The sequence below is a fragment of the Neofelis nebulosa genome, chromosome 14, assembly GCF_028018385.1.
Source record: "Neofelis nebulosa isolate mNeoNeb1 chromosome 14, mNeoNeb1.pri, whole genome shotgun sequence".
NCBI classification, from domain to species: domain Eukaryota; kingdom Metazoa; phylum Chordata; class Mammalia; order Carnivora; family Felidae; genus Neofelis; species Neofelis nebulosa.
Window position 1 is genome coordinate 83,426,266 of NC_080795.1, and position 14,475 is coordinate 83,440,740.

The window sequence follows — 14,475 nt, forward strand, 5'->3', positions numbered from 1 at the left end:
CATTTGGGTTGTTTCCACTTTTTGGCTATTATGAAAATGCTGCTGTGAATATCTGTGTACAAGTGTTTGTGTGGGAGTGTTCTAGTCACTCTTACCCATGAGAACACATGAAAAGTAAGCCAACTTCCAATTGAGAACCCCATTTAACCTGACAATACTGTATTATTTGAGATGTAGAGAACTGGGAGAAATAAATGACCAAAGGAATTGGACAGTTAAATAAAGAAACAAGAGGGGCGCCTGGGTGGCTCAGTCGGTTGGGCATCCGACTTCGGCTCAGGTCATGATCTCAGTCTGTGGGTTCGAGCCCCGCGTCGGGCTCTGTGCTGACAGCTCAGAGCCTGGAGCCTGTTTCCGATTCTGTGTCTCCCTCTTTCTCTGACCCTCCCCTGTTCATGCTCTCTCTCTCTCTCTGTCTCAAAAATAAATAAATGTTAAAAAAAAAAATTAAAAAAAAAAAAAAAAGAAACAAGAGCAAAACTCAATCTAGTGGAATAAACATGATTAAAGAAAGAAGTGCTATTTCTAGGGATGGGTCCTACAGGCATATTCCCACATCACCAAACGCTGTGCCTCCAAAGTTACTTGTAACTGCACAAAGTATGATATTCAGCAGTAGGGGCTGGTTAGATAAATCACACCACCTCCATGGAGCCAAACACGACGCAGCCATGAGAAAGAATGAACTGGGAAATGTACTGATACAGGATGACCTCCCAAACATATTTAGTTTAAAAAGGCAAGGTTCAGAAACTTTTTGAAAAGGATAGGAAAAAGAAAATAAGTGTATATATTTGCTTTTATAGTTACAAAGTATCTCTCAAATGAGATACAGTGGGTGCCTCCAGGGGACCACAGGCTCCTGGGGGTAGAAACAGGACAGACACAACACTGTGCCCAATCATGAATGTGAATAAATTATCTATTCCAAAAAAGATTTCTTTTAACTTCTTAGGAAGCAAAAATAAAGACAATCTACGAGAATAAAAAATTATACTTGCAATCCCTATCAAAAAATAACACCAGCATTCTTCACAGAGCTAGAACAAACAATCCTAAGATTTGTATGGCACCAGAAAAGACCCCGAAGAGCCAAAGCAATCTTCAAAAAGAAAACCAAAGCAGGAGGCATCACAATCCCGGACTTCAGCTGTATTACAAAGCTGTAATCATCAAGGCAGTGTTGTACCAGCACAAAAACAGACACTCAATCAATGGAACAGAATAGAAAAACCCAGAAATGGACCCACAAACGTACGGCCAACTAATCTTTGACAAAGCAGGCAAGAATATCCAATGGAATAAAGACAGTCTCTTCAGCAAGTGGTGCTGGGAAAACTGGGCAGCAACATGCAGAAGAATGAACCTGGACCACTTTCTTACACCAGACACAAAAATAAACTCAAAATGGATGAAAGGCCTAAATGTAAGACAGGAAGCTGTCAAAATCCTAGAGGAGAAAGCAGGCAAAAACCTCTTTGACCTTGGCCGCAGTAACTTCTTACTCAACACGTCTCTGGAGGCAAGGGAAACCAAAGCAAAAATGAACTATTGGGACCTCATCAAAATAAAAACCTTCTGCACAGCAAAGGAAACAATCAGCAAAACTAAAAGGTAACCAACGGAATGGGAGAAGATATTTGCAAATGACATATTAGATAAAGGGTTAGTATCCAAAATCTATAAAGAACTTATCGAACTCAACACCCAAAAAACCAAATAATCCAGGGAAGAAATGGGCAAAAGACATGAATAGACACTTCTCCAAGGAAGACATCCAGATGGCCATCAACACATGAAAAAATGCTCAACATCCCTCATCATCAGGGAAATACAAATCAAAACCACAATGAGATACCACCTCACACCTGTCAGAATGGCTAACATTAACAACTCAGGCAACAACAGATGTTGGTGAGGATGCGGAGAAAGAGTGTCTCTTTTGCACTGCTGGTGGGAATACAAGCTGGTGCAGCCACTCTGGAAAACAGTACGGAGGTTCCTCAAAAAACTAAAAATAGAACTACCCCACGACCCAGCAATTGCACTACTAGGCATTTATCCACGGGATACAGGTGTGCTGTTTCGAAGGGACACATGCACCCCCATGTTTGTAGCAGCACTATCAACAATAGCCAAAGTATGGAAAGAACCCAGATGTCCATTGATGGATGAATGGATAAAGAAGATGTGGTTTATATATACAATGTAATATTAATCGGCAATCAAAAAGAATGAAATCTTGCCATTGGCAACTACGTGGATGGAACGGGACAGTATTATGCTAAGCGAAATTAGTCAGAGAAAGACAAATATCATATGACTTCGCTCATATGAGGACTTTAAGATACAAAACAGAGGAACATAAGGGAAGGGAAGCAAAAATAACATAAAAACAGGGAGGGGGACAAAACATAAGAGACTCTTAAATATGGAGAACAAACAGAGGGTTACTGGAGGGGTTGTGGGAGGGGGGATGGGCTAAATGGGGGAGGGGCATTAAGGAATCTACTCCTGAAATCATTGTTGCACTATATGCTAACTAACTTGGATGTAAATTAGAAATTAAATTAAAAAAAATTATACTTAAGAAAGCAAGCTAGCTGTAAGCAGCCAACATGGAGGAAACGAAGAAAGGGCCAGTCCTCTCCAGGGTGAAACCTGCCCAAACCCACCATCTTTACTGATGTCAATGCACTAAGAAAATGTTGCAAGGAGACACTGAGAGCACAAACATCTCTTGCCCTCAAAGACCTCCCAGTGCAGAGGGGAGACAACGCTCATCTGTGCAGTGACCAAAGAAAGGCATAGCTAAGAGCACCATGGGATACAGAAGGAGAACTTGATGTGCTAAGTAAGGGAGGGATCAAGACAGGTTCCTGCTGGGACAAGCCCCACTGAGGGTCAAAGGAGAGGAAGGGGTCACTCAAGCTTTGCCTGTTTTCAGGGGAGGAGGGAACGTGGAGTAGGGCTCGGCCTCGTAGCACTGGCTGGTGTCACTGGAGAGCAGAGTGCGAGTCGGGGCACACAGGAAAGAGCAGTGTAAGAGGCACGGGAAGCCAGGGAGGAGCACAGCCTGGCATCCTGCCGGGGGGGGGGGGGGGGGGGGGCTGCCGGGTACATCGCAGGGTGCCCTAGCAGCAGTGCTGGCCTCCACACATTCAGTGCCAGGAGCGCCCGCCCCCAAGCTGGGACACCGAAAAACTTCTACAGACAAATCACCGCTGGGTGAGAACCAATGCTCTGAATACGTCACCTGAGCCAGAGGAAAGGGGGCCGACCCAGAAGGGGCAGCCATAATGCGAGAGCGCACAGGCCCTGGAGGATCAGTCTGAGGAAGGATAAATTTGGTAACTACTTGGCAGGTACAATGAGTAGAACCCACAGCAAGATGTTGTAGTTAGGGGAAGACCTAGGAACACCAGCTGTTCCAGGTAGAAACCAGCCAGATGACGGTCGCAAAGCACCAAAGGGCTGAGGCCAACGGTGAAGAAGGATGCAGGGTCTGAGAAGCCTAAAGGGCTTCTGCATCCGGAGGCTGGCAGCCAAGTCTGAGGCTGAGGGCACCATCACCCTGGTGAGACCACCCAGAGTACAAAGCAGACCCTCTATTTCCTCGGGGGGGGTGGGGAGAGTCCACCCCAGCACACGTGCAGGAGGAAAGGCTAGGTAGGATAGGCATTTTTATCTCTATCTCAGAAATTTTAAACTTTGCTCACATAAGCTATTGCGTCACCATTTGTTCTGAACGTTAAACATTCTCACCGTTAAACCCCACAAATGTCCAAAGACTCTACTTAAAGTAGAAGGATCCCCGCCCCAGTCTTAGTGTCACAGATTTAAAGGAAATGAGATGCAGTTATCTACGGTAAATCTAAGAATCTAAGATACTCTCCCTAGATCTGAGAAAGAAGATCATTTCCTTGGGAAATGAGGAATTTTCCTGCTTTGCTCTGAAGCACGTTAAATCACTTCTTCCAACAGCTTAGCAAGACAGAATGTTACAGAACTGGTAATTCCAAGTTCTTATTCTGTGGCTTGTGTCCTGTCATTTAAGTGTGTTAATAAATTATCTTTCCTATTACAAGGATAACACTGTTCAGTGAAGTGTGACAATTGCTTCAGTGGTTTAACTCAGAGAATTAAATCTCACTTCTGTCTACAAGAACCCTACCTGCCCCCAAGGACAATAAATAACTACCACAGGACTGAGTGGCTCGTTAGCAGCTTTCTTCTTCTCAAAACATTTTCATAACGTATACATTATAAATACATAATAGATATATATTTTATTTATACAGAATAATGTATCTAAGTTCATGAGATTTGTTGTTTACCTTTATAAAGACTATGACCCCAGCTAGCTTGTGTAGGAAAAGAGAGTCAAAGACTTCAAGTCAGTGTAAAACCAAGGCGGTGCCAGGAGCACACAACTAAAGAGCCAGCAGCCAAGCAACCAGGCCATGGAAACCAGATCTCGGCAGTGACAGCTCCTAACTCTGTCCAACACATACAATGTACGGGACACAACGTGTTTGTGTCTCCATTCACTGAGTCCTCACGACCAACCCTAGGGAGCCAGTATTACTGGTGTTCCCGTTTTACAGATGAGAAAGCAAAGGCACAGAGTACAAAGCCAGTAAACAGAAGAGTCAGGACTCAAAGGCAGGCAGGCAGGCAGGCAGGCAGGCAGGCAGTCTGGCTCCAGAACCCGCCCTCTTCTCCACTCTTGGCAAGACAGCTGACTAGACAAAGTGCAGGCCGAGAGATCCACTGGCCTCTGTTCACTCACTGAGCAAGCGTGTGAGGGTCATCAAGTCTGCGCCCAGGACGCTTTATGCAGAGTCTCCTTGTTTTACAGTCACACCTCCTATCGAATCTCCTTACCCTCCCCCAGCGAGAAGAAACACACCTAGCTCATTGTGAAAGGGGAGCCGCTGCCCGGGAACCACCTGCTGTTTACAGAGGCACCCTGGACCCACGGGCTCTAATTCCTCTCACTGGCTACGAAGACAAATCTCCTATTGTCTGCACCATGGGAGGAACACGAAGCCTCGCAACTGTAGGTTTCTGCAGAGGTCACTGGAGGTTTGGTTAAACCCTACGACACCGAACGGAGGGCGGGCGGGGGGGTGGGGGGGGCGGCGGGCGCTGCATTTTTGCTGTTGAAGGTTGCGCAGCGCCCACAGCAGCTGCTGGTGGGAGCAGCATGTAACACACCCACAGCTGCCGCGGCGTCGCAGCCGGCCGCACGTTTTAAAATAAAAGACGTCCTGACCCCCAGATGCACAGCCTGCCTCACTCGTAGCCCTCGACACGGAACACGCGGCCTCCACCCACACCACTCCCGCAACCAGGAAGCAACCGAGAGAATTCCAGTTCCAGGAGGGCTGCGCCCCGGGGCGCCCCAGCCTGCCGCGCTGCAGAGGCCAGGTCTGCGAAGCCCTGCGGACACGGCCCGCACCCAGAGACGCGCGACACGACTCCCCGCGCCCGGACAAAGCCCCCACCCCGCACCCCGCCCCGACTGAGCCCCGCAAACCACGCCGACGCCCCACACTCGGGCCCGCCCTCAGGCCGGGCACACTCACACCCACACTCACCCACGGCCGAGGCCACTCACGCTCACCGTCAGTGGGCCACACTCACGGTCACCCACGGGCCGGGCGCACTCGCACTCACGCCCACCACGGGCCGGGCACATTCACACCCACCTCACACACGCTGCCCCCCGCGCGGCCTCGACCCCCAGCGCCCCGCGCCCCCGCCCAACCCGGCCCGGCACACCCACGCTCCCTCCCCTCCCCGCCCCGGCTGCAGCCCCGTCCGCCCTTTCGGAGGCCGCGGGCCCGGACCTCGGCGAGGCCGGGCGGGGGCCGCAGCGCCGGCCCCTCCGCCATCTTCCTGGCCCGCGCCGCCCACCGCCCGCGCTCTCACCCGCCGGCTGCTCGCGGGCCGCGCCGCCACAGCCCTTCATCCCGGCCTGAGCGCCGCACCCGAGCTCTCCGCGGCTCTCCCGCCGCAGCCGCCACCGCAGGAGCAGGAGCAGCGGCAGGAGCAGCCTGCTCGGTCCGCGTCCTGCGCCGCCGCCGCAGCTGCCGAAGCCGCCGCTGCCGCCGCCGAAGCCGCCGCCGCCGCCGGCCCAGTGCGCCGCAGCCGCGCGTCCTCCCGTCACCAGCGCAACCCCCCGCCTCCGGCCCCGCCCCCGCGCCTCCCCGCTCCCGCCGCCAGGGGGCGTCTCCGCGAGCCCGGTGCGCGTGCGCCGGCGTGCGGCCCGCAGGGAGCCAGAATCCGGCCCGAGGGCGCGCGCGGCCTGCCGGGAGTCGGGAGTGCGGTCGAGCCGGCTCCGCCCACGAGGCGAGCGGGCAGGTGAGCCCCGCGGAACCCGCGGCCCCCTGCCCGGAAGACGCCGCAGCCCTCCTGGCAGTCCCACGGCCCGCACCCTGGCCGACCTTTCCAGTGTGATCGCTCCGGAGACTCTCCATGTCCCTTTGGTGGGTGCAGTTGACGCTTCAGACGTCTCGCTGTGGAGTTGGTGTCATTTTACGTCCGGAAACCATATCGGACCCCCCTGAATCTCAGATTTCCCTTTTCCTGGATTCTGGAAAGTTATCAGCCTTTGTCTCTTTAAAATATTGGTTCTCCTCCATTCTCGTAGTCTCATAATTTGTTAGCCAAGTCGGACGATCTGTATCCTCCGTGTCTGTATTGTTTTCTATCATTTTGCTCTGTCATTCCTAACTCTTGGTAATTGCTCAGTTTCATCTTTACTAGTGCTCTCTTCAGCATTCTCTAATGTCTCTAGCTAGCTTCAAGCTTTTAAAAATCGTTATTACCCATATCCATTTCTAAAAGTTGCATTTGACTTCTATTTCTAAGCTAAACAGCCAGAAACTCTCTCACAACGAACTACAGAACCCCACACCACTCGGTCCCTGGCCACACCCTGCATCCCCCCATCGGAGAAACCGCAAAGGGCCGGAAGCTCGATTTAAAAAATCCTCAACTGAGTTCCATTTCCTGTGCCGCAGCTCACTCCTGCTGCGCTCCACTGCTGCCATGTCTCCTCCGGAGCTCTCCGACCAGGAGTGTGGCACCACTCGTGCACCTCCCTTTTGGGCCATCCTCACACTTCACACCCAAACGCGTGGACAGGTGGTCTCTGCTATTTTGTCTGGAGCTCCGTCTCCATTGTAGGCACCTGAGAAAACCCACCCTGGATGAACCCAACCATTCTCCATCATGACCACTGGAGAAACATCACACACCCAGGCAAGGTGGTTTCACTTTAAACTTAAAATGAGTACTTCACACTCACCTGCAATCTTGTGATGTTCTCAGGTAGCACAAGTCCCTCACTCTCCAAGTGACCACCAGAATTTCTCAGGCCTCTCTAGTTGAACCTCCCAGATGAGACCAAAACTCTTATCACCAAACCCAAAGGGCCACCCATATCCATCCTCTGCCCTTCACCTTCCTTCCTGAAAATGTGCAAGCATTATTTCCCTGCTCCTACCTAAGGCAGTCCCTCCCCTGGAGAACTGGAACCTGCTCCCTCTTAAATTTTCAAAGATTGTGTGTAGCTATCTCCTCTCCTAATCGTCTGTTTGTCTTTCTCTATTTATTTCCATGAGCATATAAATACACTTTGATATTTTTCATTACAAATAGACCCAAAAAAAAAAAGAGGGGGGGCTCCTTTAACTTCATATCCTCCTCCCAGGTCTATGCCGCCCCTCAGCCTCCCTGGTGGCTGTGCTGCTCAAAAGGCTGCCTGCAACTCTTACCTCTTTCTCCTCTCATCCTCCAATTCCATGGAACACATCCCTATTTAGGTCACTTGTTGCTGACTCCAGTGTACTTTTTTCTGTTGTCATCTGGTAATCCTATCAGGAACATCCCACATGTTGAGTCTGAGTTCCTTTTGTTGACGGGAGCACTGGATGTACAAGTTCAGGGCTCCAATGACTTCGTGTGTCATATGCATGTAATACCGCAGGATGTCAGTTGTTTTTTTTTTTTTAATGTTTATGTTTGAGACAGAGCATGAATGGGGTTGGGTCAGAGAGAGAGGGAGACACAGAATCTGAAGCAGGCCGAGCTGTCAGCACAGAGCCAGATGCGGGGCTCGAACTCATGGATCATGAGATCATGACCTGAGCCGAAGTCCGACGCTCAACCAACTGAGCCAGGCAGGCGCCGCACACAGGATGTCAGTATTTTGGCTAAGGACAGCAGGTAAGACATGTCCACGTATTCTAGGAAGATGCAAACACCTATATTCAGGGCTTCTAGGATGCTGCCAATGACTGCTCCATAATTCTTTGCCCTTCACCATTCCAGGTACATGTAAACTAGGAAGTGAGAGGGTGAATGAAGGTTTCCTTGGAAAAAGATGTAGACCTACTAGTGTGTTTCCATTCTCCTTTCCCACCTCCTGCCAAACATAGGTGAAAGTGTTTATATAATGGAAAAAAAATAAATATGGGAAAATATATATTGGAGAAATGATCCAAAATAAAACCCAGGTGGAAATTTAATATCACTGAAACAGTGAAATAATTGAAGTGAGAAACATTGCCAAGGTAAAAAGGAAATTACATTCTGTTAAGAGAGTACAAATAATTAACAATATTGGTCACTTTAAAAATAAAACTGCCAGTTATTTTGCCAGCAAAAATGGGCTTATTCGGTACTAGCAGAGAATTGCAATTCAGGATAAACAAGCTAAAGCAAAACTGTAGGCAAGTCTTCAGAGCAAAGGAGAGCAAAACTCTTTTGTAGAGGAAAGTGGGTAGTACGGAGTATCTACCTGCAAGTGAGTACGGTGCACGAAGTTGTATTAGGCTGCAAGGAGTGGTGAGCTCCCTCTGCTGGCCTCCCAACTCCATCTTAAACGAAGTTTACTTGATTCAGTTTCACAATGTATCCAGTTGGTCCCTAAACAACATAGCTCTGAACTGTGTGGATCCACTTATATGTGGATTTTCTTCAATAAATATATTAGAAAATGTTTTGGAGATTTGTGATAATTTAGAAAAACTTGCGGTGGCCCTTGGGTGGCTTGGTTAAGTGTCCGACTTCAGTTCAGGTCATGAGCTCATGGTTTGTGGGCTTCCTCCCCTCCCCCCTCCCCCATGTGGGCTCTGTGCTGACAGCTCAGAGCCTGGTGCCTGCTTCAGATTCTGTGTCTCCCTCTCTCTCTGCCTCTCCCCCGCTTGCACTCTCTCTCTCAAAAATAAATAAACATTAAAGAATAATAATACAAATTTTAAAAACTTGCAAACTTCATAGCCTAGAAATATGAAAAAATAATTTTAAGGTTAGGTGTGTCAGGAATGTATAAAATATGCAGATACGAGTCTACTGAATCATCTACTACTGTAAAATATACACGAGATTATAAAAAGTTAAAATTTATCAAAACTTATGCACACAAATACTCACAGACCACATATAGCGCCATTCGTAGTCAAGAGAAATATAAGCAATCTAAAGATGCAGTATTAAATCATAACTGCATAAAATTAGCTGCAGTCTTTTTCAAAAGAAAGCTACAGAGTCTCCTGTGTGGCACAGTTGGTTAAGTGTCCGACTCTTGATCTCGGTCAGGTCATGATCTCCCAGGTTCGTGAGTTCGGGCTCTGCACTGATGGTGTGGAGCCTGCCTGGAATCCTGTCTCTCCTTCTCTCTGCCTGTCCCCCTCTTGTGCACTCGCGTTCTCTCTCTCTCTCTCTCTCTCAAAATAAATTAATTAAAAAAAAATTTTTTTAATGTTTATTTTTGACAGAGAGAGACAGAGCATGAGCGGGAGAGGGGCAGAGAGAGAGGGAGACACAGAATCCGAAGCAGGATCCAGGCTCTGAGCTGTCAGCACAGAGCCCGACGTGGGGCTCGAACTCACAGACCGTGAGATCACGACCTGAGCTGAAGTCGGACGCTCAACCAACTGAGCCACCCAGGCGCCCCTAAATTAATTAACTTAAAAAAAAAAGCTACAGACCCAAAATGACATCACATAGACCAAGTCACCAAACCAGGGCTTAATACCTAACCTAATTGCTTTTTCGCCCTGCCCCAGAAATGTAGTCTTAGAAATTTTCTGGTCAGCACCAGGAAGGTAATCTGACACATGGGCCTCTCCATCTCCCAAAGGAAGATGAGATAATCCACCTTCTAAGGACTTTTTGTCCCCAAATGAAGGTGACCTCACCTAAAATAATCCTTTTTTTTTTTTCTGGTTATGACTTCCCTGTTCTGCTTCTAAAAACCGTTCCATTTCTGTGGCCTTTTGGAGCTCTGCTCTACTTGATACATGGTTGATTCGTGAATCACTTAATAAAGACAATTAGATCTTCAAATTTACTTGGTTAAATTTTGTTTTTTTCACAGCACATAAGGTACTACTGTGATAAATATCAGCCACCTCCTGTTGCTATTGTGAGCTCCAGTGTTTTAAGGGTCCACTGAAAATGCCTTGTGACGTTAATTACCCCATATCAGCATTTTGCCTCTGCAGTAAATTGTGTATCACAATACAAGTCATCTCTCATGGTTCTCATGTATTTTTCATTGTATTTAGTGCAATAGTATAAACCTTGAATAACACTATGGGACCCATACGAACTGCCACTAATGATGCCAGATATGCTCCCAGGAAGCAGGAAAAATGATGTTAAAAGAAAAAGTTGGATTGCTTCATATGTGCTGCAGATTGAGTTCTGCAGCTGCAGTTGCCTGCGATCTCAAGATAAATGAATCCAGCCTAAGAACCATTATAAAAAGAGGAAAAGGGACACCTGGCTGGCTCAGTCAGTAGAGCAGGCGACTCTTGGTCTCAGGGTTGTGAGTTCAAGCCCCACATTGGACATGGAGTTTACGTTAAAAAAAAAAAAAAAAAAAAAGGAGAGAGGGAGGGGTGCCTGGGTGGCTTGGTGGGTAAAGTGTCTGACTCTTGATTTCAGCTCAGGTCACGATCTCATGGTTTGTGGGTTCAAGCCCCATGTCGGGCTCTGTGTCGGGCTCTGGGGAGCCTACCTGGGATTCTCCTTCTGTCTCTCTCTGGCCCTCCCTCCTTCCCTCTCTTTCTCTTAAAATAAATAAACTTAAAAAAACTAAAAATAGAGTGAAGAAAATTCATGGAGCTGTTGCTGCAACTCTGCCAGGAGGACTGAAAACCTCACAATTATTGTAAAATACCTTTTTATCTCATACTGAAAATGCAGCTTTTGTGTGGGTGCAGAATTGCTATAAGGCATACCCGTAGACCCCGATATGATTTGAGAAAAAAGCCACGTCGTTCTGGGACAACTTAATATAAAAGGAAGTTGAAAGATCTAAAGCTGGAGAATTCAATGCCAGCAAAGGATGATTTGACAATTGTTGAAAGAGGTTTGGCTTAAAAAATGTCAAGAGACGCAGCTTCAGCTGACCAACAGGCAGCAGGTGAGTGCCTAGATGCCATTAAGAAAATCATTGAGAAAGGACGGAGCGCCTGGGTGGCTCAGTTGGTTGAGCGTCCCACTTTGGCTCAGGTCATGATCTCACAGTCTGTGAGTTTGAGCCCTGCATCGGGCTCTGTGCTGACGGCTCAGAACCTGCAGCCTGCTTCAGATTCTGTGTCTCCCTCTCTCTGCCCCTCATGCACTCTGTCCTCTTGCTCTCAAAAATGAATAAACATTAAAAAAAAATCATTGAGAAAAGACATCTGCCTGAACAGGTTTTTCATGCAGATGAAAGTACCTTATCATGGGGTAAAAATGCCACAAAGAACATTTATTAGTAAGGAAGGGAAGTGAGCGCAAGGCCTTAAGGCAGAAAGGGAGAGGCTAACTCTACCGTTTTGTGCAAATTCAGTCTCATTTATGATTGGGGCTGTCCTTATCTATAAAGCTGCTGACTCCCGAGCTTTGAGGGGAAATAATAATCACCAGCTGCCAGTCTTTCGGTTGTACAAGAAGGCCTGGATGAGAACCCGTTCCCTGGATTGGCTCCATCAGTGTTTTGTCCATGAAGTCAGGGAGCACCTTGCCAGTAAGGGAAGTACGTTGCCTTTTAAAGTTCTTTTCATATTGGACCATGCACCTGTCCACCCAGATCTCCACGAGTTCAGTCCTGAAGGCATTGGAGTGGTCTACTCGCCCTCAAACAGTGTCTCTACCTCTGTCTAGGTCAGGGGGCCATGAGGACCTTTAAGGCTCATTATTCATGGCACTCTATGGAAAGGTATGTCAATGCTAAGGAAGAGAACCCCAGTATGAACTCACAACATGAAAACCTGGAAGGACTACACCATTGAAGATGCCATTATTGTTATAGAAAGGGTTGTGAAAGCCATCAAACCTGAAACAACGAATTTTTGTGGAGAAAACTGTCCAGGGGCTATGCGTGACTTCACAGGATTTACAACAGAGCCAATCAAGGAAATTACGAGATTGTGGACATAGCAAAAAAGGTGAGGGGTGAAGGGCTTCAAAATGTGGGTCTTGCAGAAATTCGAGAGCTAACAGACACCAGACCAAAGGGACTAACAGAGGACAACTTGATGAAGGTGAGTGTTTCCAACCCAGTGCCAGACGATGAGGAAGAAGATGTACAAGAAGCAGCACAGAGAGCAAGTGGACATTAGGCGATCTGGCAGAGAGATTGTGATTGCTCAAGACTGCTTGTGACTTCTTTTACAGCACTGACCCTTCTGTGATATGGGCACCGAATTTAAACAGTGGAGGAAGGATGAGCACCTATACAATACATTTTAATAATTTAAATTTTATTAACTTTGAGATGGGGGGGCGCAAAGTGGGGATAGGGGCAGAGAGACAGGGAGGGACGAGAGAGAATCCCAAGCAGGCTCCACATTGTCAGCGCAGAGCCTGACTCGGGGCTCAAACTTCCCAATCGTACAATCGTGACCTGAGCCAAAGACGGATGCTTAACCAATTAAGCCACCCAGGCACCCCTGAAACATTTCTAGAGAAATGAAAAAGCCAAAAAGTCAAGATAGAAATGATGATGTATTTCTGCAGGGTTACACTGAGTGTGCCTCCCTCCCCTCCATTTCCCCTCCTTCTCGGACCACTCAGTGTGAAGTCAAGGAAGATGGAGAACTGTATGAGGGTCCGCTTCCACTCAATGAATAGTAAATAACCATCAAGCAGTCCGATTAACAAACTTGCCTCTTGTGTGTGTGTCCTTGTGTGGAAATCTAGTAACCATATGGCAAGAACTTCATGAGATATTTTGTGTCATCACCATCAACTAGGCATAACTGGGCATAACAAAGGCATAACGTGAGTGATGTTCAATACAAAATTCATGCGTTAGTTTTCTTACTATTTTATAACATTGCTTTCAAAGAATTACATTACTGTACAATATGTCTCTCTCTCTCCTAATTGGAGAAAATGTGTATCAGCCTATCACAGGTAAGCGTGCTTTTTTTAAGTAGCAGTTTCTAATGCTATATTATGAACAGGACTGTAATACTCTATGCCATACAAATTTTATAGCAATTCATTTATTAGTACATAGGGTAGGCTACTGTGTAGCAATAATATTAATTACACTAAGCTACCATAAAGCAATCCCATTACTGCCCGTATCAATGCATGGATTGTTATACTTGTCAGTAAATATGAATTTCTTTTTCACATTATCTTTTCTTTTTTGATGTCTAGTGTTAGTAACACCTATAATATTTACAGTGTTTTATATCATATAAGACGTATTGACGTAGGTACTGACAGACGATTCATCTTGTTAGTGGACAATGTAAACAGAATATCAATACAGTACTGTAAATTTATTCTCTCTTCCTTATTATTTTCTCTTTTTTTGCTTTTTTCTTTTTAAGATTAACAGACAGTATTATATTATTTTTGGGTGTACAACATAATGATCTGACAATTCCACACATTACCCAGTACTCATGGTGATAAGTGTACTCTCGATGCCCTTTGTCTACTTCACCCGTCCTCGCCACAACTCCCCTCTGCCAACCACCAGTTTGTTCTCTGTATTTGAGTCTGTTTTTTGTCTTATTTTCCTTTGTTTGCTCTTTTTTTTTTTTGTTTCTTAAATTCCACATAGAAGTGAAAATATAGGGTCTTTGTCTTTCTATAATTGATGTTTCACTTAGCATTATACCCTCTAGGTCCATCCATGTTATTGCAAATGGCAAGATCTCATCCTCTGCTATGGCTGATATTCCACTGTGTAAATACACCACATCTTCTTTATCCACTCATCTGTTGGTGGGTACTTGAGTTCCTTCCATATCTTTGCACTGTAAATAATTCTGCGATAAGCATGGGGTGAATATATCTTTTCAAACTAGTGTTTTTATTTTCTTTAGGTAAATACTCAGTAGCGAAATGACTGGATCATATGGCAATTCTATTTTTAATTTTTTGAGGAACTTCCATACTGCTTTCCACAGTGGCTGCACCAATTTACATTCTCACCAACAGCACATG

At 46.7% G+C, this 14,475-nt stretch overlaps 1 protein-coding gene across 3 annotated transcripts in view; it reads right to left on the reverse strand.

Moving 5' to 3' along the window:
* The window catches only part of ARHGAP39 (Rho GTPase activating protein 39), a 110,692-nt gene extending 104,538 nt beyond the window's left edge, over window positions 1-6,154 (reverse strand). For 2 of the 3 annotated variants that reach the window (XM_058699480.1, XM_058699479.1), the window contains exon 1: window positions 5,938-6,153. The gene's annotated coding sequence lies outside the window, so the exon portion shown is untranslated. Of the gene's footprint in view, window positions 1-5,937 lie in introns of all 3 variants that reach the window. The other variant, XM_058699481.1, reaches the window with a different exon arrangement.
* Between the last annotated feature and the right edge of the window lie 8,321 nt (window positions 6,155-14,475).